This window comes from Manis pentadactyla, chromosome X (assembly GCF_030020395.1).
Source record: "Manis pentadactyla isolate mManPen7 chromosome X, mManPen7.hap1, whole genome shotgun sequence".
In the NCBI taxonomy this organism is placed as follows: domain Eukaryota; kingdom Metazoa; phylum Chordata; class Mammalia; order Pholidota; family Manidae; genus Manis; species Manis pentadactyla.
Genome location: NC_080038.1, coordinates 135,488,140 through 135,510,297, shown reverse-complemented (window position 1 = coordinate 135,510,297; position 22,158 = coordinate 135,488,140).

Genomic DNA, 22,158 nt, shown 5'->3' with positions numbered 1-22,158 from the left:
TTTATGTTAAGAAAATACTTTATTTGTATTTAGGGGATTCTATGTCAGTCTCATCTTTAGATGAAACCAAGCACCAGTACTGCCTTAGTACTCAGATTCAACTGCGTGATTTGTGGTATTTTATGAGCTTTATTCACAAAATATTTTACGGGCTTTATTCACAAAATGCTTACATTCTGTACACAAACTTGGGATTTTACTTAGACAAACATAAAATGGAATGCGTTTCTATTGTGTGTTTCAGAATGTGCCCCCCCACACACACACAAGGAAAGAAAATGAGAGAGAGTTGGAGACAGGCACAGGGAGACAGAGAGGGAAATCTGAAAAACCAACTTTTGCTGGAAAGACAAAACTGAAATCCAATAAGGATAATTTCCGAGCTCTTGGTAAAGGGAAATAAATGCTGTATTTCATCTCTGAATTTTGTGTGTGGATGGGTGATAAGCCTTAAATTTCAGCTATGTAAGGAAGGTGCTGGGTAAAGTTTTGTAATCCAGCTTTACAAAATGCCAATACATTTCCTAAAGGAGATTTAGGAAAAAAAGAAAAGAAAGCTTAGACTGCATTGCATATGCTGTATTTGCTGCCAGGACATTATAATGTTATCTTTAAGAGAAATAACAATAATATTTGATAGACAGTGGAGAATGTCCTTAGAAAACCTGAACACCAGCAGATTTCACTGAAATTTAAATAATCCACCACCACAGATACATGTAACAAGCTACTATGGTGGGAACTCGGCAGGGGGTATGGAAGAGAATTCCCAATTTTCATTATTACCACCCTTCGTGTTAATTATCAGAATGATTTACTTTTTTAAGAAAATACCTTTTTGGTGACTCTAATGCAGACTCTTATGCAGATAATAATACATTGTGACTCTTTCAATTTTCCTCCTAAGTGCTCAACTACCACCTCCTTGTCCAAAAGGAAAGTGTTCCATTTGCTTCATGTGGTTATTGTAAAATAAAAAAAAGACATCCTTTACTTGGAAATGTTTCAAATTTGAATAGTAGTGCAAAAATTACAACCTTCTGATCTGGCCTCTGTCTGGAACAAAGTCTCCTAGGCAACTGAGTTAAGTTTTAAAATGTCTAAATCATAATGACAGGAACCACTTATTGATCCATTAATTTCTTTTTTTGGGTAAAAGTCAACTGGAAATGGTTATAACAATGGTTATAGTTTACTTAATGTGGAGAAACTATAGACCCAAAGCTAAATATGCTACTTATGTGCTTCTAAATCATCTGGTCTGAAGCATGACCAGTCCAATTTTCCATTTACTTAATCTAGATTTACTGTTGTGAGAACAATGGAAGCTTGTCCATATTGCGAGTTCCCAGATGTATATAAGGATCATTTTTCATCTCTACATTTCCAGATTAAGAAGGTCAGATTGCTTAAGTTTCTTCTGGAACCCAACAATGTGCAAACGTCATGTACCAAGTTTTTTTAAAACATCTTTTCTGTAATGGAAATGAAAAAATTCTCATTCACTGAAAGCCAAGGTTACTTGTCACAGACTTCTAATTAGAGGTTAGTATATGACTCTAGAATGTGACGACATGGTGCTAATCATAAATGTCATCAATATGTGATAGAATGTTACTTGAACCACATTGTGAAAAACACTCTATCATACCTCAAGGGCTTCCTTAAAAGACTTTTTTAGAGGGTAGACATATCAGATCAAAACTTCTTCAATTGGAAACTAATGCTCAGAACTGACCCCATGTAAAGTTAGTTGTGAGTCATGGGAACATGAATTCTAAAGGTGAAGTTATTTTCAATATTGCATTTACAGACATTAATTCTACTTGAACATGGAAGTTTTCAAAGATTCTAAACTGATCCCATATATTTATTTCAGTCTGTTAGATTTCAAGAGAGAGAGATTGCACCCTAGTAATAAGCCCTGATAATGTATTTTGCATATTTCATATTTTGCACCATTCCTAAAATGTTATTTCAACAAACTAAAGACAATAATTTGAGGAGGGGTTTATATAATAATGTTTGAGAGCACAGGATTTGGAAGAAGAGATTCTAGCTTTATGTCTAGCCACAATTCTGGCTCTGACAGTTATAGACTGAAACCATGAGTGTCAGTTAACTTCTGAGTCTTTCCCAACAACATTAATTGGGATAAAAATAATTACTTTGTAGGGATGCTTTCAATATCAAAATGATATGAAAGTACTATAAACACTGAGGCAGATAATAGTTTACTATTTTCATGTTACTTTCACATGTATTGCTTTATTTTGAGCTCAACAATAACATGCAAGTGCAGTGGAGAACAAGAATTACAACCATTTCCAGAAGATACTGAGGCTCAGAAAGTTTAAGTTATTTATAGATACACTTAATGAAGGCTCTTGAGACTTGAACCAAAATTCTTGCCCTGAACCCAGAGTTTTCTCACTAGGCAGTGACACCTGTTGGATCAATGATTTAATGCAATATCAATGGCATCTCTAGTATTCCTGACTCTATTACATGGAATCATCATATTAATAAAACATTGCAATTAGTACTAGCCAAATATCATAGTAGAGTTTAATTCAGCCATACCTGTAATGATGTAACGACAGACCTAAAAGACTAGCTTGACTTTTTGGCAGCACCTTTCACCAAACTTCAATCTAGAGCATCTATATCTTCCAAGTCTACCAAGAATCATCCTTTTGTTTTTGTTTTTGTTTTTTACTGTAATCCTTTCCAAAATCGAAAAAGTTCTTTTGCTACACTTACCCTAAGTCTCATTCATTACAACTGAGTCCTATTCATCCTTGGCTGGTGCTCAGGCAAGACAGAAAAAACCTACCCACAGAATTTTAGCTGAGAACAGAAATTTGAAAAGTAAAGACCAGAAGCTTGCAGGACAGGAGCCATCTGAGAAGTGCTCATTGATGAGGAATGAGAAATACAAGAGAAGATGTATTCGTACAGGTTCTAGGTCACAAAGTTAAATTTTGAAATGTTGATTTACTATTTGAATCACATTTTATCCAACTAGTGACTTTCATTTGACACAATTATTAGACTTGGACATAGGGAATTAATAGACAAATGGCAATAGGTTCCTCACCTTATTAATATGAAAGTATAATCAATAATAAAAGTGTATTCATATTGCTATTATTAAGGTCATTTTAGCATTTGAATTTTTAATTTTGTTCCCAGAGCTTTATAAAATAATCATAAAATCTGTCTCTGAGCTGCACAGCAAAATCTAAAGACAGCTTCATTCAAAAACAGAATGCTTCATGGGCAAAAAAAAGTAACAACAAACCTACTCCACTCTTCTCAGTCTATTCTCTTTCTTTATCAAGTTATGGTTCACAGATAACTGGTTCCATTCTTGAAGACTTCCACTTTTTACAACAAATTTTGAAAACCAGTTTGCCGACGGTGTTTTTAGTTGGTTTAGTACAAAATCCATTCAAAAAATATTTGAAACTGGTGGCACAGATCTGGCTATTCCCTTGGTTTGTGCATGGCCACAGGGTCTGTGAGTGGTAATAGTACGTGGCTGTATTCATTTCCTATTGCTGCTGTAATAAATTACCACAACCAGTGGTTTGTAACAATACAAATTTATTATCTGACAATTCTGTAGGTCAGAAGCCCAACATGGGTCTCACTGGACTAAAATTAAAATGTTGGCAGGATATCTAGAGGCTGTCCACATTCCTTAGCTCAAGGAGCCCTTTCTCTCTCTTCAAAGCTAGCATTGCACTTCTCTGAACACTATTCTGTAGTCACACCTCCCTCCAAGCACAGAAAGAAAAGGTTCTCTACTTTTAAGGACTCATGTAATTAGACTGCGTCATGTAATTAGATAATTTCAAGTTCCTCAACCTTAATTCCATCTTCCAAAATCTTTTGTTTTTTTTCCATGTAAGGTAATACATCCACACGTTTGGGGATTGGGGCATAGGAAACTTTGGGAGCCTTTTATTATTCCTACCACAGTGGTAAAGATAAAATTAGAAGTTAGGATGTTTGATGTTGATCATAGTGCTTGCATCATAGAAGACATTCAATAAGTATGAGATAAATTAATGCCATAAATGAATTTTTAAAAAGTGGTCCTAGGAATCTAAGTGGCACGTTAGGGTTAGGGTAGATGTTATACAGTAATTGGCTTCAAGATGGGCATGAGTTTTAGTTATATTTTATTATTCATTAGCTTTTTAGGATGTTCACTTGATTTTTCTTCCCTGAGTTTAAATAATAATATTCAATGTCTGACCAAAGAGTAGGCGATTAACAGAGATTTAAGCCCAAAGCAGCATATATTTAACCTGAAAGACAAACTACTTTATTGCCAAGGAATAATTTCTCCATTTCAACGAAATGAAGTCAGAGAGGAAAAAAACAACAAAAACTAATTTTAAAAACCTGATCAACAAAATGAAGGAGGATTTAGAAGAAGACTTTAAAAGGTTTAGGGAAAATGGTTATATTTTCTCAAGTTTTTTAGATTAATCTTCACAAACATACTGATTAGAATGATATTTTTAAAGGCTCCTGAGAGTCATTCTGTGTAAGGAATGTTAATTACATTCCTTGTTGACTTTTTATAATAGCCTTATTGAGGAGTAATTGACATACAATAAAATGAACATGCTTAAAATATGGAATTTGTTAAGTTTGATATATGCATACACCTGCAAACCCATTGCCACAGGCAAAATACTGAACTATCCATCACGACTAAAATTTCCTCATGCTTCTTTGTAATTCCTCCCTCCCATCCCTCCTAAACCCTCTGCTTCACACAACCACTGAGCTATTTGTAGACATCATAGGTTGAATTTTCTAGAATTTGATATAAATGGAGCATACAGAATTCACTCTGTATTGTCTGGCTTCTTTCATTCAACATAATTATTTTGAGATTCATCCATGTTGTTGTTGCTATCAATAGTTGCAGTCTTGACAGACAAAACAAAAAGCTAAGGAGACATAAATAGCATTGGGTAAAGGAGGTAGGATAAGGAAATAACCAGCTAGTGTCCAACAAGTGAAGGATATGGAAGGAAATCTGTTGGAGGGAAGTGGGACGCCTCACATCCCTATAGAGATTTATATATGGCCATATTAGCTGGAAGGATATCTGAAATACTAGATAATGGTGAACAGTGAGAGACAGCAGAATGAACTACAGAATGGAGTGGCCGTGGGGAAAAGCTTGGAGGAGACAGCCTCTCCCTTCTCTGTATACCCCTGGAATTAAATCTGGGGAAATGAGAAGAGGTGGCAGGTCAGACGGAGAAAGGTCTTTATGTGGTGCTAAATAAAAGCCCCCTTTCTCTTCCCAGCACCACCTCCTCTCTTGATGTTTGCGAAGTGGTGCTTTCCTATGTCTGATCCATCTCAGGGCTCTTATCAGCTGGCAAAGAAACAATGCTGACCAAACAAAGCCGAAGGGCACAGCTCCTCATTGTCCTTTAGAAGAAAACTGTAAGGAGGGCAGGGAGCCTGGGGCAAACCACTGCTGGCTTCAACATAGCTAAGGTGATCAGGAAACCACCAGAGCCTGTTAAGGAACAGCCAACGCCAAGCAGCACCTGTGAACCCAGGTTCATAGCTGGCGGCAGTGCCAGACAACTCCACCCAAGCTCTTACCCTTCTTCCCCATAGGTCCCACCCACAACTCCTACCTGTCCCTGCCGAGCACAAATCCTTTCCTCAGCCAGCACTCCTTCTTATGGAAACCCCTTTCCCACACATTCCCCATTGTCCTTCCCCAAACCAATGCTCTTCTGGACTCACCTTGTTTCCCTACCAGGTACAGAAGAAAATGATGCTAAAAAGACCCCTTCAAGAGACTGCAGGAAAAAATTACACTCAAATGCCACCCCTTTTAAAAAACCTAATAGAGCAATAAGGCCAAACATATTCATCTGTCACCACAGGCTGAATAAGACATGGCAATGAAAATCGGCAGACCAGGAACAAAAGACATTAGAGAGTCCAGTCATCCCAAGTAATGCCCTGTGCATAGCAAGGCCCAGAGACCTAGAACTACTGCTCTGCCTACAGAGGAAAAATGGTCAACTTCATAGGGGACAAGTCTTGCACCAATAGGGTGAATTTATGTTGGTTAAAATGAAATCAATGAGATGTGAAAAGGTGTGTGTGTGTGTGTGTGTGTATGCACACGTCTGTAAGTGTTGGGATGGTGGGGAGGGATAGAAGGAAGGAAAAAGACAAGTGTGTGAGAGGCAAGGGACTTGGGGTCCTGAAGAGTTATGAGCCAGATTTGCAAGTTCACAGATAGCTGACATTAGGGATAAGGGCTGGGTGAGGACTGAGAACTAGAGACCAATCACCCTGCTTAGTACTTTAACCCACAGGAAATGAGGGTAAAGGGCTTGGCATTTCTACATATGTGGAGGAGTGGATCCAGATACCAAAAGGTGTAATGTGAGTGGGGTGACAGTGCCATCTACAAAACAGTCAGAAAAAGAAATTGCCCCCATGCCACATACCTTAGAGTGGTGTTCACTGCATGTCATCTTGCGTTGTAAACAAACGAAGTTCTCAGGACCAAAAATCTCTCCCTTCTAAAAGCCACTGACAGCATGCCCACATAGTACAATAATGATGTTTGGAGATCAGAAACCCAACACTAATAGGATCACTTTCTTATATTTTAATCACTTGATTAGATCTAACAAAGCCAGGAGTGGAGGAGTGGCCTCCCAGGATGGGGTAGTGGGAGTGGTCTTCTCTGGGTGTAGTCAAAAAAGGGGAACATTGGTCACAGAGAATTTTAATAAAAGAATAAACCTGAGTGATAGCTGCTCTTATTTTCACCATTACCTCCACACTCCAGCATTTCTTAATAATGCCAGTAATAAGAAAGATACTTTCTCCCATCCCCAAAAAGGATCTTTCATTGTTTTCCAAAGTTGTTTTTGTATTGCCGGCACAAAACATCATTAAAAATTATTTTTTAACTACTGAGGTAAAATTGGCATATAATAGACTGCACAAAGTATAAAAGATACCTAGTTTTTGATATATGTATACACTCCTGAAGCCATCACTTCAATCAATTAGTGAACATATTCAACACTCGCAGAAGTTTCCTCCTACCCCTTGGTAATCTCTCCTTTGTGCCCCTTCCGCAACCCCATTGCCAAGAAACTGCCGATCTGCTTTCTGTTACTATATATTAGTTGCTTTCTTAAAAGTTTTCTGTAAAGGGAATCATTTAGCATATACACCTTTTTGAATTTCTTAACTCAACATGACGATTTAAAGATTAATCCATGCACCAAGTGTATCAAAACTTCATTTGTTTTTAAAATAAAGTAGTATTCCATTGTATTCATACAAGTGTTTGTTTATCCAGATAGCTTTTGAGGGAAATTTGACTTGTTTCCATTTTTTGGCATTTGTGTACACTTCTTTGTATGGATGTATGATTTTATTTCCTTTTGGAAAAATACCTGGGTTTAGGATCGCTGATTCATAAGGATGGAAGCTGTATTTTTAACTTTTTAAAAAGAAGCTGTCAAACTGCTTTACAAAATTGTAAGGTTTTGCATTCTCACCAGCAATGTATGAAATTTCCAGTGTTCCACATCTTTGATAACACTTGGTATGATCTGCCAGCAGTTTCAGACATTTCAGTAGGTGTGTAATGGTTTCTCATTGGGGCTTTGATTTGCATTTCCCTGATGACTAATAATGTTGAACATCTATTTGTATGATTACTTTCCACCTGAATGTTTTTGTAGGGAAATGTTTCTTCAAAACTTTTGCCCATTTTTATTTAGGTATTTGATTACTAATAATTCGGGAGTTCTTTATATATAAAGATTTTTATATATAAAGGTACAAATGCTTTATCACATATGTAACTTGCAGATATTGAATCCCAGTTTGTACCTTGTGCTTTCTCATTCTTTCAAAGAGAAAATCTTCATTGAATGAAGTCCAATTTATCGTTTTTTTTTCATTAGTGGATCATACTTTTTGTTGTATCTAAGAATATGTTGACCAATCCCAGGTAGCAAAGATTTTCTCCTATACTTTCTTTCAGAAAATGTATAATTCCAGGTTTTTCACTGAGGCCTATAATCCATTCTGTTATTTCTGTGTGCAATGTGAGCTGTGTGTCAAAATTTCCCTTTTTATGTCTTCTTTGAGCCCTGCATTAGTTAGAAGAAATACAATCTGGCATGTGTTATTTAGTTTGCAAGTATTTAAGTACTTTTCAGATACTGATTTTTAATGTAATCCTATGAGATCTAAAAAACAATTTTGTGTAACTTGAATCATTTAACATTTACTAAGACCTATGTTACAATTTCTTTGGTAAATATTCTGTGTGCACTTGAAAAGGATGTGTATTCTGCTGTTGATGACTGAACTGTTCTAGAAGTGTACATTAGATCCATTAGATCCACTCTCTTTATACTTGTGTTGATTTTAATAAGATATCTGCTGCCTTTTTTAAGTTTGTTCCTCTATACATAACATGTGCTTTCCTTTATTCTGCCTGCTTTTAATATTATAGTTCTATGTCCAGATTTAAGCAATGTCACCATCATTTTCCATGTTATAGTTTTCTGCTTTTTGGTGTGCTTGGTGTTCAAGTTTCTTAGATCCGTGTGTTAATATTTCTTTTAAATTTGGAAATTTTTCTGCCATCATTTCTTCAGATATTTTTCTCTGCCGCCACACCTCGAGAGACTCCAGTTATACATATATTAGGCTGTTTAGACATGTTCCACTGTTTATGGCTTCTTTGTTCAGTTTTAAAATCTTTTTTATCTTGTTTCATTTTGAATCATTTCTCTTGCTATGAGTTCAAGTCCATTAATCTCTTCTTCTGCAATATCAAACCTTCTGCTAATCCTACCCAGTGTGTTTTCATCTCACACATTGTAATTTTTATCTGTAGAAGTTTTATTTGAGTATATTTTTAATCATCTGTGTGTCTACTTAACTTTTGGAACATATGGAATACAGTTACAATAAATGTTTTGATGTTCTAGTCTGTTAATTCTAACATCTGTATCCATCCTAAGTTGATTTTTATTGACTGATAAACTTTTTTCCTCATAATGGTTCATACTATCCTGCTTCTTTGAATGTCTGGTCATTTTCTACTGGATGCCAGATGCTGTGAATTTTATCTTATTGGGATATATTTTTATATTCCTATAAATATTATTAAGCTCTGCCTTGGGATGCAGTAAAGTTACTTGGAAACAAGTATCTTGCTTTCAGGATTTTCTAGGTTGGCCTAACAATGTGTTCGGTCTATGGCTAATTATTCCCCACTACTGAAGCAAAATCCTTTTCTGTAATCAAAGAGTTCCATGAATTTTGAAGTTTTTCAGTTTGGCTGACTGGAACAGGCACTATTTCTGGACCCATGTTAGAATCAGGTAACGACTTGTCTTTCTTTTTCTCATGGCTGTTTTTTTACTCCCCTGAGCCTGGGTTGGTCTCCTCACATGTGTGCTCTGATTTGTAATCTCCTGAATACCTGAGGGAGACCGTTTACAGACCTCTTGAGTGCTTTCTCTGCGCAGCCCTCTCTGGTCCGGTATTCTGTTCTGTGAGCCCTCCCTGCCTCAGTTTTGCCAGACTCTCAATATAATCTACCCAGCTTTGTAATTAAAGTCTGGCTCCATCTGAGTTTGCTCTCCCTGCACTGCAGGCGGGGAATTTTTACAAAGCAGGCAGGTGGGATGACTGTAGGGCCCACCTTGTTTACTTCCCGTCTCTCAGGGAGTCCCATCCTTTATCGCCTGTTGGTCAGTGCCTTGAAAAACATTGTTTAATATATATTTCTGATGTTTTGGTTGTTTCACGAGAAAGGGTAAACCCAGTCCCTGATGTTCTCTCTTATTTGTAAGTAGAAATTTCAAATCACAACAGGTGGCATTTTTCTGTGGTTAATACCAATTCTTTTCTACAAATAATATAAATTATGGGGCTTATTATATGTTAGGCACTCCACATATATGACCTCACTGAATCCTCACACCAAGTCCACACAGTAAGCACTACTGTCATTTCCGCTATTCAGATGAGGTACCTGAAGTCCAGTGAGGTCAAGTAGCTTGGTCAAAGTCATACACTCGGTAAGTAAAAGTTGACCTAAGATTTAGTTCAAGTTAGTGTGAAACTAAAGGCTCTTATCTTAACATCTTTGCTCTCCTTTCAAGGCTGTCAACCTACCCATAATTTTTGTGTTATCATTAATGAAAAAATTGTCATGATCATTTTAAGGCATGTAGAACTATGGTTAATTTTTCTCTAGTGCAGACTTTAAAAGCATTTATTAAGCCAAGAATAATTAACATACCAGAGATATTGTATGCCTTGGGTTTAGATAAATACATCTAAATGTCATCTCGTCAAGCCCAAATACCAACATTTGCGTGTGCTGCTTCCAACAACACAACCTCTGAAAACTTGTTTTTCTTTCATTGCAAAAGATACAAGATCTGTGGGAGTAACAGAATGCTTAATGTTGAGTGGTGCCAAATGCAGGTAAAACAGCTTGGGAAAAAACAAGTCCCATTTGAGAGCTGCACTTAGGGCTTGGCAAGAGAGTCGTTTTATTCACAAGCTACCCAGAGTCACTATAAAACTTTATTCCTCCAAATAAAGTGGTTTAGATGGAGCTGGCAACTGTCACTAAATAGACTGGCTCCAAAGTTCCAGCAATGTGGATGGAATGCAAATAGGGCTAGGGATTTGGAAAAGTAGGTTGCCTGAGGGCTCAGCCAAGGCTGGAGAGGTTGCATTGGTAAAGCAAGATCTAGCCGGCAAAGCTGGGGTGTTTGGGCCCAATGCCCTATTTAGTTATCCTGTGAGTCTGAACAGCCCACTAACTATATGAAAGAAATCAAACCTTTGAAGTGCACCTGGTCTCATCATTTTGTGGCTTAAAGTGGGAAGAAGAGGGAGAACAAAATAAGTTTTTCACCCTCTGGGTTATCCTAACACTTCTTGCAGCATGACCTTTCTAAAACATGAGTCTGAATGTGTAGTTGCCCTGACTAAAAACTGTCACTGGTCCTTTACCATGCATACAAGGGCTTCTACGGACTGGCATCTGATCTCTTATCATGAGCCCATGCCTCGGACATATTAAACTTTTTGGTGTTCTCTAAATGTGCCATGCTATTTGATGCCAACATATTTGATTTATCTACTCTGTCCATGTTCAGAAAGCCCCTCCACACTTAGCTTCCTAGGAAGACCTTTCTTATCCTTCAAATGACAGCTTATAAGTCTCCTATTTGCTAAAAATGCCTTTGACTTGCTCAAGTAGACACAATCACTTCCTCCTATTCTAACACTGCACATAGCCCTTACCTCAATTATTACATTTATCATACTATATCACATATGTGTATGCACATGCCCACCTCATCGATGACACTGTTAGCTCCTGGTGGCAAAGGATATATCCCCCACCAAGTTGGACAGGACCAATGATAGGTAGGTAGGTATGTTGGTAAGAATGAAGAAAGGAACGAAGACAGAAAGAATGGACAGACTGAGAAAGAATATTCTTGAAAAAATGTTTAATGGTTTAATAAATATTATAATAATATATATTTAAAAACAGAGGAGTACTAAGTTAACCATCAAGGGAAAAATCCTAGAACTTACCCAGAGCATTGAAAAGACACATCTGTACTATTAGGTTACTGGAAAGACTGCAAAAGTTATTCTAACCCACTCTTCTTTGACTCTGATAATTTTCCTTCATTTTTTGATTTGTTGGCAACCATGATTTTACCTAATTGGCAGTATGGAGCAAGAAATTATGGAGAAAATTTAATTAAATGGTAGCCTATATGGAGTTACTCTTAAAGCCTGAATATGTTTGTATTCTAATGTAATGCAGTCAATAAGAAACTTCTGATATGAGGTATGTGGTAAAGTCTTTATGAAGTTCAAGAGATCACTGTCATCTTGAGTTCCAAGAAGACACAATAAATTTTCATTGTGAGTTGCAGGCAGTGTGTATTTACTAGTATCCAGTGCTAAGAAAAACATGGCAGTACATGTATTATGATTCTAGGATGCATATAAAGTCAAGAAATAAAAACACATGTGGAAGGACCCTTATTAAAAAGCAACTAGTTAATACCAAACCTTTCACTTAATAGATGGGAAAACTATACCTCAGGGATGTTAACTAATCTGCCCGAAACCATACAGTGAATTGACAGGGAAGTGGAAACAAGAACTCAGGCCTCCCAATTCCCAGTCGAGGATACCTTTTACCACACATGGGATGGTATCACTGGTATATACAAAAATACTTTCTACATCACACTGTTTTCATAATCAAATGCCTACCAGCATCTGGAAGTTAACATAACTGAGTAGACTGAGCCAGATGCAGAGCAATGAGGAGTGGCTGGCATTGGAGTGACCTGGAGACTAAATGCCCCCTGTAAACGGAGCAGCCATCAACTGATGGTTTCCATTTACAAATCTGGGCCCAGTATTTCTGGATCCTATGACTATTCACAAAGAGCCAGAAATCCAGATAGTTATTTGATATCTCTGATGACAACTAATTACTATTTCTTCATTTAAATACTGATCAGACCATTTTTTGCTCATGGGCAGCTTATACTATCAGTGAGCCTGTGTATAAATATGATACCAGAGAGACATAGTTGACAAGGAGTAGTATTAGCATATAAAATTTCAATTCTTTAGAAGCCCCAAAAATGCAACAGTTACTAAAGTGACCACTGTAATTATTATGACATAATATTATATCATCATATATATTATATTATAATATAAAATATTTCTCTTTGCAAAAGGTTGCACTAAGAGGTTTCTCTTAGTGAAGTCTTCTAGTACATTCAAAATACGATTCTATTTCATGAAGTGATTGCTATGTACACAGCTTTCCAGTAGCATGGCTGCCACCTAAGTAGGCACATATCTGCACTTTTCAATAAGAGCTTAGATTTGGCATCACAATTGTCAAGCAAGTCCTAAGTGTGTCTTCTCTCCTTCCTATCAATAATAAAAAGATCTATATTTCAGTTTTTATGTTTAACCATAAAAAATCTCATATCTTTGAAATTTATATTGTCCTAATACACATTTCTTCAAATGTTAGCTAGAAGTAGAAAAATGTATAAAGTTTGTGGAAATTTAATTTTAGTGTAAATATAATTGGATTATAGAGATCAGTGGTTCTCAAAGTGGGAGTTTCCATGGCCCTTTCAGGACTCTAAAACTATTTTCATAATTTATGAAGACATTTTCCTTTTTCACTATTTTTGATGATGCTTCAAAAGCAATGACAGGGAAAATTTTTGAAACCCTAACATAAACCAGTGGCATCAAGCTATACATATTCATCATTGTATTCTTTACCATCACACTCACAGAAGAAAAAGAAAACTGCCAGTTTCACTTAACTGTCCTGATGAAGCATTCAAAATGATTGCTTTTATTAAATCTTGACCCTTGAGTACAAACTTTTTAACATTCTGTGTAACAAAATGGGAAGTATACATATAGCACTTCTGCTTAATCATGAATTATGGTGGCTGGCTCAGGAAATATGCTTGTATGATTGTTTGAGCTGCAAGCTAAACTACCTATCTGCATTTTTGAATGGAAGACCATTTTCACTTGACAGCTGGGTGACAAACCGCAGTTACTCAGACATCTTTTCGAAAGTGAAAAAAAATAAGCCTATTATTTCAAGGAAAACAACTGATAGTATTTGTTACTAAGGATACAATGTGATCTTTCAAGCAAGAAATAGAATTATGGATGATTTGTAACTGTCCCATAAGCTTGACAACTGTCCAATTCTTAAAGAGACTTCAGAGAAGATTGTTGGTGATATTAATAAATGTGATTTTTCGATGCAGCATAATGAAATCCATTAACATATAGATCTGTGTAACACAGTAAACCAGGATTTTCCAAATGACCAACTGATGATGTTATAATTGTGCATTATTAAAAGATCCATTTAAATTGTAAGATAAAGCAATAGATTTTAATATTAAAGAGTATATAAAAATTCCACTGATAGCATGTCAGATTTCATGTTGTAAGTAGCCCTTGTTGAGTTTTGATATTTCAATATCCAAGAACGTCCACAATTATCTTAAAAGGCTATTTATTAGAATACTCTTTACTTTTCCAAATCTGTATCTACATGATGCCAGATTATCCTCATATACTTCACTCAAAAGAGCATATTGCAAATGATTGAATGCACTTGCTTCAGTAAGAATTTCACCTTTCATAATATTTTTTGTTTTGCAGAATAGTTATTCTTCATAAAACATATAATTTATGTTAACATGGAGCACATTTATTATTGTTATTTTTAAGCGAATTACTAAATGAAAATTTCAAAATCTGTTTTAATGTCAAATATGATAAACTTTGGTAGAGAGAGCCCACATAAACAAAAGCTCTGTGGAGTTTCAATAATTTTTTAAAATGTAAAAGGGTTCTGAGATCAAAAAATTTGAGAAACACTGCTGTATATATTAACTTGCTCAATAAATACTCATTGAAAGTCTAATACCATAGTCAAAGTGAGGGGATAATATGGTGAGCTGGAAAGACACAGCCCATACTATCATGGAAATGATCAGCTTGATGGGAAACAAGTAACACATTCAACAATAAATGAATCATAAGTTTTTAAATGTGCGCTATAAGAAATAAACAGGGTGCAGTGTCAATAACTAAACAAGATCTCTTACCAGGCCCTACTGCCATCCCTCCAGTCTCACATCTTTCTCTACGTTGACATTATAGTTTTACAACTATTACTTTTACCTGCCAAGATCTATTCTTTTCTACTGGTAATATCACTGTAATTGTTTTTTGCGGTGCACCTTTCCAAAAGTGGACATTGACCCAGTCTTAACAAGAGGACTGAATCACTTTCCTGTCCAAAGTGCTCAGGAAGGGATGTATGACACAAGCTGCACTAGAGAGTTCTCACCAACTAAGATAAAGGGTAGCAAGGACCATCTCTCCACAAGGTGGAGAGAATGTACCTGAGACCAAAGCTAACACTGTGAAAATCAGAGGCAATAAATGGAGAAAGAGATGAGGAAAGAGATGAAGATATATGTACAGGTGAATGAAAGGAGAGGGAAACGGATATTATTCTATTACGAAAGCCAATATATTATACTGTTTTCTTTCCATTTTTGTGCAAGCCACCACTACTACCTTATCTCATACTCATCCATTTTCTTTATGAACCACATTCAACATGAAGTACCAGAATACTTGTAAAAAACACTTATGTATCAAGGATCCAGAATTAACAAATAGAGATACAAGTTAAACTCTTTCCATTCCTTTCCCTTCCTCTCTCAATGGAATCACCATCTCAAAGTCACTGTTCATACTTGCTATTATTATATTTTTACATCATAATTAAGGTATATAACAATTATCAATACATACAGTTTTGTGGTCTAAAAGTTTATATAAATGGAACTACACTGTGCAAATACATTTGCACCTTGCATTTTTCACTTAGTATGATGTTATTTTTAAATGTTTTCATTTGATAGAAAGCTTTTCTTTCATTTTAACTTCTCTTAGAATCTCATTGTATGAATTTAGCACAACTTGACTTGAAAACGCCAAAACGCTCTCCAAAATGGTTGTGACAACTTTGATGCCAACTTACAGTAGATGAGACCATTTGGTTTTACTAGTCCCTTATCAAAAATTAGTATGATCAGGCTTTTTGATCTTTGCTAATCTAATGCAATGAAATTGTTGAATATTTCATTGTTACTTTAATGTCCACTCTCCTGCTAACTAATGGGTTCACCCATCTTTGTATATGTTTACTGGCTAGTTACCTTCTCTTTGAATCAGCTGTTAATATACTTTGCTGTTCTTTGTTGCTATACAGGAGTTTATCCATTCAACGAATATTCATTAAGTGTCTACTATTTGCCAAGTACCGATCTAGGTACCGGGGATCTAGCAGGACACAAAACAGACAGAATCTCAGGCCTCATGGAACTTATATTCTAGTATAGGAGCTATGTAAATATTCCATATACAAATATCATCCATTATTTTATTTCAAATATCTTTTCTAAGTCTCCAGCTTGTGCTTAACTTTGTAGTATCTTTTGATACATATTTTGAGTATTAACATAGTCACAATTATCAATAATGTCTTTTATGATTTGCGTTCTTTAGGTTTTACTTAAGGAATTCTTTCTTACCCCCAAGTTTTAAGGTGTTTGCTTATATTTCTTGTAATTTATTTTTCACATGCAAATTTAATCCACTGGGGATTTGATTTTATGATATTCTGTAAATTAAGATTTTAACTGTATTTTTTCATGTGCATACCATCTGTTTCAATACTATGTTTGAATGATAAATTCCATCACTACTGATTTGTAATGTCATTTCTACAGTATATCAAGTTTCTATATATATAGGTAAATGGCCTTTTTTCTCTGGTCCTCCATTCTGTGGTCCTCCATTCTGTGCTCTCAGTGTCTATCATCATGTCAGGTAGCATAAAGTTCCTCTATTCATAGTTGTTGAATCCAAATGAATTAATAAATGATCATTCTCTTAATCCTAAAGAAATATTCACAGATGCATGAAGAGATGCACCAGAATGTTCATCACACCATTCTTAATAATAGAAAAATAAAAGTTTTTCATAATGAATATACCCAATAATGAGAGACTGATTAAAAATGGATACTATATTCAGACGCTGGATTAATGTGCCCCTTTTGAACTCTAACCTGGCAGATACAAAATTATTGACATGGGGCTATGTTCACAACTTACTAAAAAACTCAGGTTACAACAAAAAGACCACATTTTATTTAAAAATATATTATAATATACACAGCGCAAAACATCTGAAATGATAGAACGCTAAACTGGTAAAGGGTGGTCATTTCAGTGAAGTGGGATATTTATTTTTTCCCTTATTTATAGTTCCTCAAAATTCAAAATGTTTTCCTAGGTAAATGTTTAAATAATTCCATTAATCTCAGCTTCCTTATCATAACCTAAAGGGTGGATGTACTACTTAATATTTAATGAACTTCACTGGGGAAGTCAGTATAGTGGAAAGAACATTTGCTTTGAGACCATATAGACTCCAGTTCAAATTTTGTTGCCAGTGTTCTCTGATCACGTGTTCCCGTGCTGTCCCTGAGCCTTAGTTTCTGCATTTATAAACTGGAATAATTCATGAAACTAATGTGTGGAATACATTCACTAGCATATGTAAAGCAGAGAGCATGGTGCCTAGCACACTGCAAAATGATAGCTGTTGTTATTAATGATATACAGTATTCAGAAGGTCATGATGCTGTGAAAGACAAGGCATCTCACAGAATGGAAAGGGCACCATAGCATAGAAATCTCATCTCAGAGCTGGCTCTGATAGAGATAACTGTCTTCAATCATGTTTCCAACAAAATTGTTCCCATGGACAGTGAACTAGAATTGACAGTTCTGGCAGAGATTTTCTTCTTGGGAGTATGTCCCCAGAACATGTGTTGTACAAATGTACCTCTGTGTGTGTTTGTGTGCATGTGTATGCTTGTATTCAGTCTGGCTTGTTGTTGTATGATTCCACAATAAAATAACAGGGTTCAATACATTTTGATTTGAAGAAAAGGGTGACAATTTACGATACTGAATTACTGTGTGAAATCAAATAACTTTGGGCTAGGTTTCAGGAAATAGGACAGTAAAAAGGTCATGTTTTATAGCTAAAATTTACTCTGCTATAATTTTGAATAATAAATCATGGTGGAACTTACCAAAAGTCCCAAACCAGATTTTTCTATGGTTCACATAGTGAATGGCAAAGAACTTGAAGATTAATTGTAACACATTTAAAAATGAAGCTATGTTATAAATTATAGTATTATTACTATACACATTTTGAATTTTTACCAATATCCAAGGAATGCGGTATGTTAATGCATATACACATGTACATAAATAAAAGATGACAACCAAATTCCCCTTGTGTGAGTGTTAATATGAAAAGCCTTGCAAAGTTATAAAAAAAAAGAAAACCAGGAATAGAGTTTACCTGGGTTTGAATTATATTCAGGAAGTGATGAAAAAGTGCAAGCGTTTCAGAGCACTAAAAGCATTGATTTAATGAGTTGTGTTTCAGCTCTAAAGAGACGGAATTAGCTCTGCTCTTTTCTAGAGAAGACCTCAGCAGAGTGTTGACCTTGCCACCTGTACCCTTATTCTGTTGTTTACAATTATTCTTCATCCTTAACCTCTTGTTTAGAAACTTCTCTGTTGCCTATCGTCAGTGATACTGGATATTCATCACTTTTCTTAAAATCTTCTCAAAACAGATACTTGTGTTTTCCATTCTCCAGCTACCGCAAGGTCAAGAAGTGATAGCTAGATCATTCCTCCACCACATTCATGTAAAATTCTTTGATGTATGGAAGCTCCCAGTATTCAACTACATCACCTTCTAAATCTTGTTATTCTACCTACTAATTTATTGGTTAATCCCCTAATTCAGAGGTCAGCAAACTATATATCATGGGATAAATTTATTCTGTTTTATTTTGGTCACAGAATTTTATTGGGATAGACACACTTGTTCACTACAACACAATGTTGAGTGATTGCCCAACAGAGATCGTATTACCTGAAAAGCCCAAAATATTTGCTATCTGTCCCTTATAGAAGAAGTTTGCTGATACTGAAGTATTTGGCTCCCTCTCACATTTCCGTTCTCAAGCCCAGTCATCTTCTTTCATGGCTTTAGAATGACCCAAACAGCAATACCCCCCAATACTTTGACTTCTTCACTGTCAAAGGCCATCAACTCTACTCTCCTCCAGTGGTGACCTTTGCCCATCATCATCGCCCAGATCTTCTTAACACCTAAAACTGCTGTATTTCTCTAATCTTAAACTCCAATATCCCACTCTCTGTCCACAAGTACACTTGCTATTTTTTGTTATGGAAAACACTAGAGAGGTGGATGTGAGGGATAGCCATATAAAAGCTATGCTTGTGTGCATGTGATAAAGAAGTTCATACCAATAAGGAATAAAGAGAAGACTGCAAAGACAGAACTTTGGGGAATGTTCAGATTTTGAGAACTAGAGAAGCCATGGATGGATCCTGAGAAGGACCTACCAGAGAAGTAGGAGGGGCACTGGGAGAATGCAGTATGGTGGAATCCATGGGAAAGTAACTGACAGGGAAAAGACCGTCAATAATGTCAACTGCTACTGAGAAGTCAAAATGTATAATAAGGACTGAAGCAAAGTAGTGGGTGTGTAACACAACACTGAAAGAAATGTTGGCTGAATGCAACTATGTCAGCTCATGTTTTTCTTCTCAAAAGGCAGTGTTGATCAAAACTTTCATCAGATTGTGCAAACCAATATTTCAGGGGACATGTAGTCCTAAAAAGAATAAAATTAGCATTTAACATCTAACAATGATTATGAAGTCACACATTTAAATAAGTATATTTTATGATAAAATATTAATAAGGAAACAAGGAAACAGATGTGAATGCTGATCAGCAAGGGGTATCTTTATATTTGGCATACCTGTTACCAGAACTAAAGGCAAAACAGTAGTGGTAAAATAGAACAGAATTGCTTGGATTAAAACATCCTTCGTGACCCCCTTTTTCTTCCTCCCTTAACTCAAACTCTTTTCCCAAGGATCTACAACAAAAAAATTGTGATATTCTCAAGTTATTGGCTCTCAGACCACTTCTCAGAATATTGATAAAGGTGCTTAATTTTCTTAGTAGGCAGAGTCCTTTGGAATAAAGAAAGAGAAGAAGTATAGAAACATGGTCGAAGTAGCCTTCATTCCTTTAGCAGGCATTTGTCGAGGGCCTTCTATGTGCTAGTCACTATGCTTTGTGGGGAGGGGGCAACTACCCTGCTGCAAAGTACAAATTAGAGAAAAGAGAATATGCAAGTTGCGGAAGATGCCAGGTGAACCTAGGTTTGCTTTCGTAAGGATGATTTTCTCCCAAAGTTTTATATAAACTGAAAACTATTTATGAAAATAACAAAAGAAAATATTCATAAGATCATTGGACATTGAAATATTCAGCTACTGTGAATGATCAAACTTCATCTCTGAAAGTCCTGGTCTCTCAAAAGTAGGATAGAGAGAGTTGCTGGGAGTGCTTCCAAGAGGTTAGGCTTAGATAAACTGAAAGCAAAATGTCATAAATCCTTATCAAATCTGTTTCTTGACTTAATGCTACAATAGAGGGTAGAGGACTACAATGCTCTAGTAGGAGGTGAGTCACAGAAAAATGGCTGTGCTTTGGTAGGAGACAGGACCTCTGGAAGATCTGAAAACAAGCATCTTGCTTTCAATAAGGATCAAGTAGAGGACATCTAGAATGGGGTAGGGCCAAAATGAGATCAGAGGAAGATGGAAAAAGAATAATTTTCCCAACTCTTTGGAAGAGCTGGCTAAAAGTCAATGTTTGTATGAGGGTTGGGGGTGTCTGTGCAAAGCAGAGACAACCAGTCAGTAGTGTCAAGCTCCATACAGGTATATAATCCATCTGAATCTTCTCAAGAGCATGTCAAAGAATCAAATAAACCCCAATGTACAGACTCCTCAAGGACTCAGCCATCATTTATTGACTAACTGACATCTGATTTGGCAGAACAGAAACAAGGGGTTGACTATTTCATATAGCCACCACTGAAGTTAGGCTGATATAAATTAATTACATTCATCTTTTTTCCTCTTACTAATTAACTTTCCTTTTTAACTTTTTATTGCAATATAATTTATATACAGAAAAGTTCACATATAAGATGTCTCAATGATTTTGCAGAAAACAAACATGCCCATGCAACCAACAAGCAGATCAGAACACAGAATCTTACCAGCTCCTCAGAAGCCCTCTCACTATCCCTCCTAAATATACAATAAGCTGTTTTAATTGTGTTTTGAGTACCTGTCTTCTATTGCAGAAGTTCACAAGAACTCTGAGGAGAAGAACATGTCAATGCAGCGATATTGCAGGAGCAGAATTACCTGGGGGAAACCTCTATGTCATTCATTCATTAAGTGCTACAACAGAAACCAAATGTACGTGGGGGTCTTAGGGTAGGTGGGCCCAAATCCTTGTATTACAGATGGCAAAGAGTAGTTGCAAAGCTGTATTACAAAAAAACCTATGAGGGAGTTAAAGGGCAATTTCTGACATCACCTTGTTAGAAAAGTGACTCCAAAGATAAAGACATTTGTCCTGTAGTAGAGTGCTTGGGGCTGATGGATTTTGCTAGACAAAGTCATGAAATGCTGTGTGAGTTCGCTTCAGGCTGCCTCACACTAAGTGCAACGTGCTGTCTTTCACAAAGCTTTTCCTCTGTCCCTGTGGGGATGTTGTGCTCTTGCCTCTTTGGAACACACATTGTGCCCTACACTTTTATCTTGTCATGCACCGTTCTCCACCACTTCTAGTACTGTAGTATTGTCATTGGTATGTTTGTCTCGCCTTCTGCACAAGAGGGCAAGGGACTTGAAGGCAGGCATCGTATCTAAATTGTGTTCATTTCTGCTTCCTTTCGTGTCTAGTTTTGCAGCCCTGCTCCACCACCCCACATATACCTACAAAGGTGAGTGCACACAGGTATGTAATACAAGTAGTGTGGATCTCAGTAGTAATTATTAGCTTTGTTAAACTCATACCATTTCAGTTTAGCAAGTACATTTCATAACACTTATTCTGTCAGTTAGTATCCACATTTATCCTTTGTTTCCCCTTCCCCAACTAGCTTCTTAGAATGTAAAAGCTTTTGTATAAATTGAAGTAGGGCACAATGTCCACAGCCATATAGATTATGAATCTACACAAGCAATACAATAAAACTGGGCTTGTGGAAGAATTACCTCAAAAAAATCAGGCTTGCTTTGCCTCTATTGTTTGAGTCAGAAATTCCCTTGTTTAAGCTTCAGAATGAATTAAGGGTAAAAGATAATGAGATGTTTTAGAACTGCACACTGTTCACTGTGACACAGCTAAGAGAGATAAGAACATGTTTTCTGTATTCACAATGTCTTAATATTACCCCCTATCCATCATCCTCCCCAGAT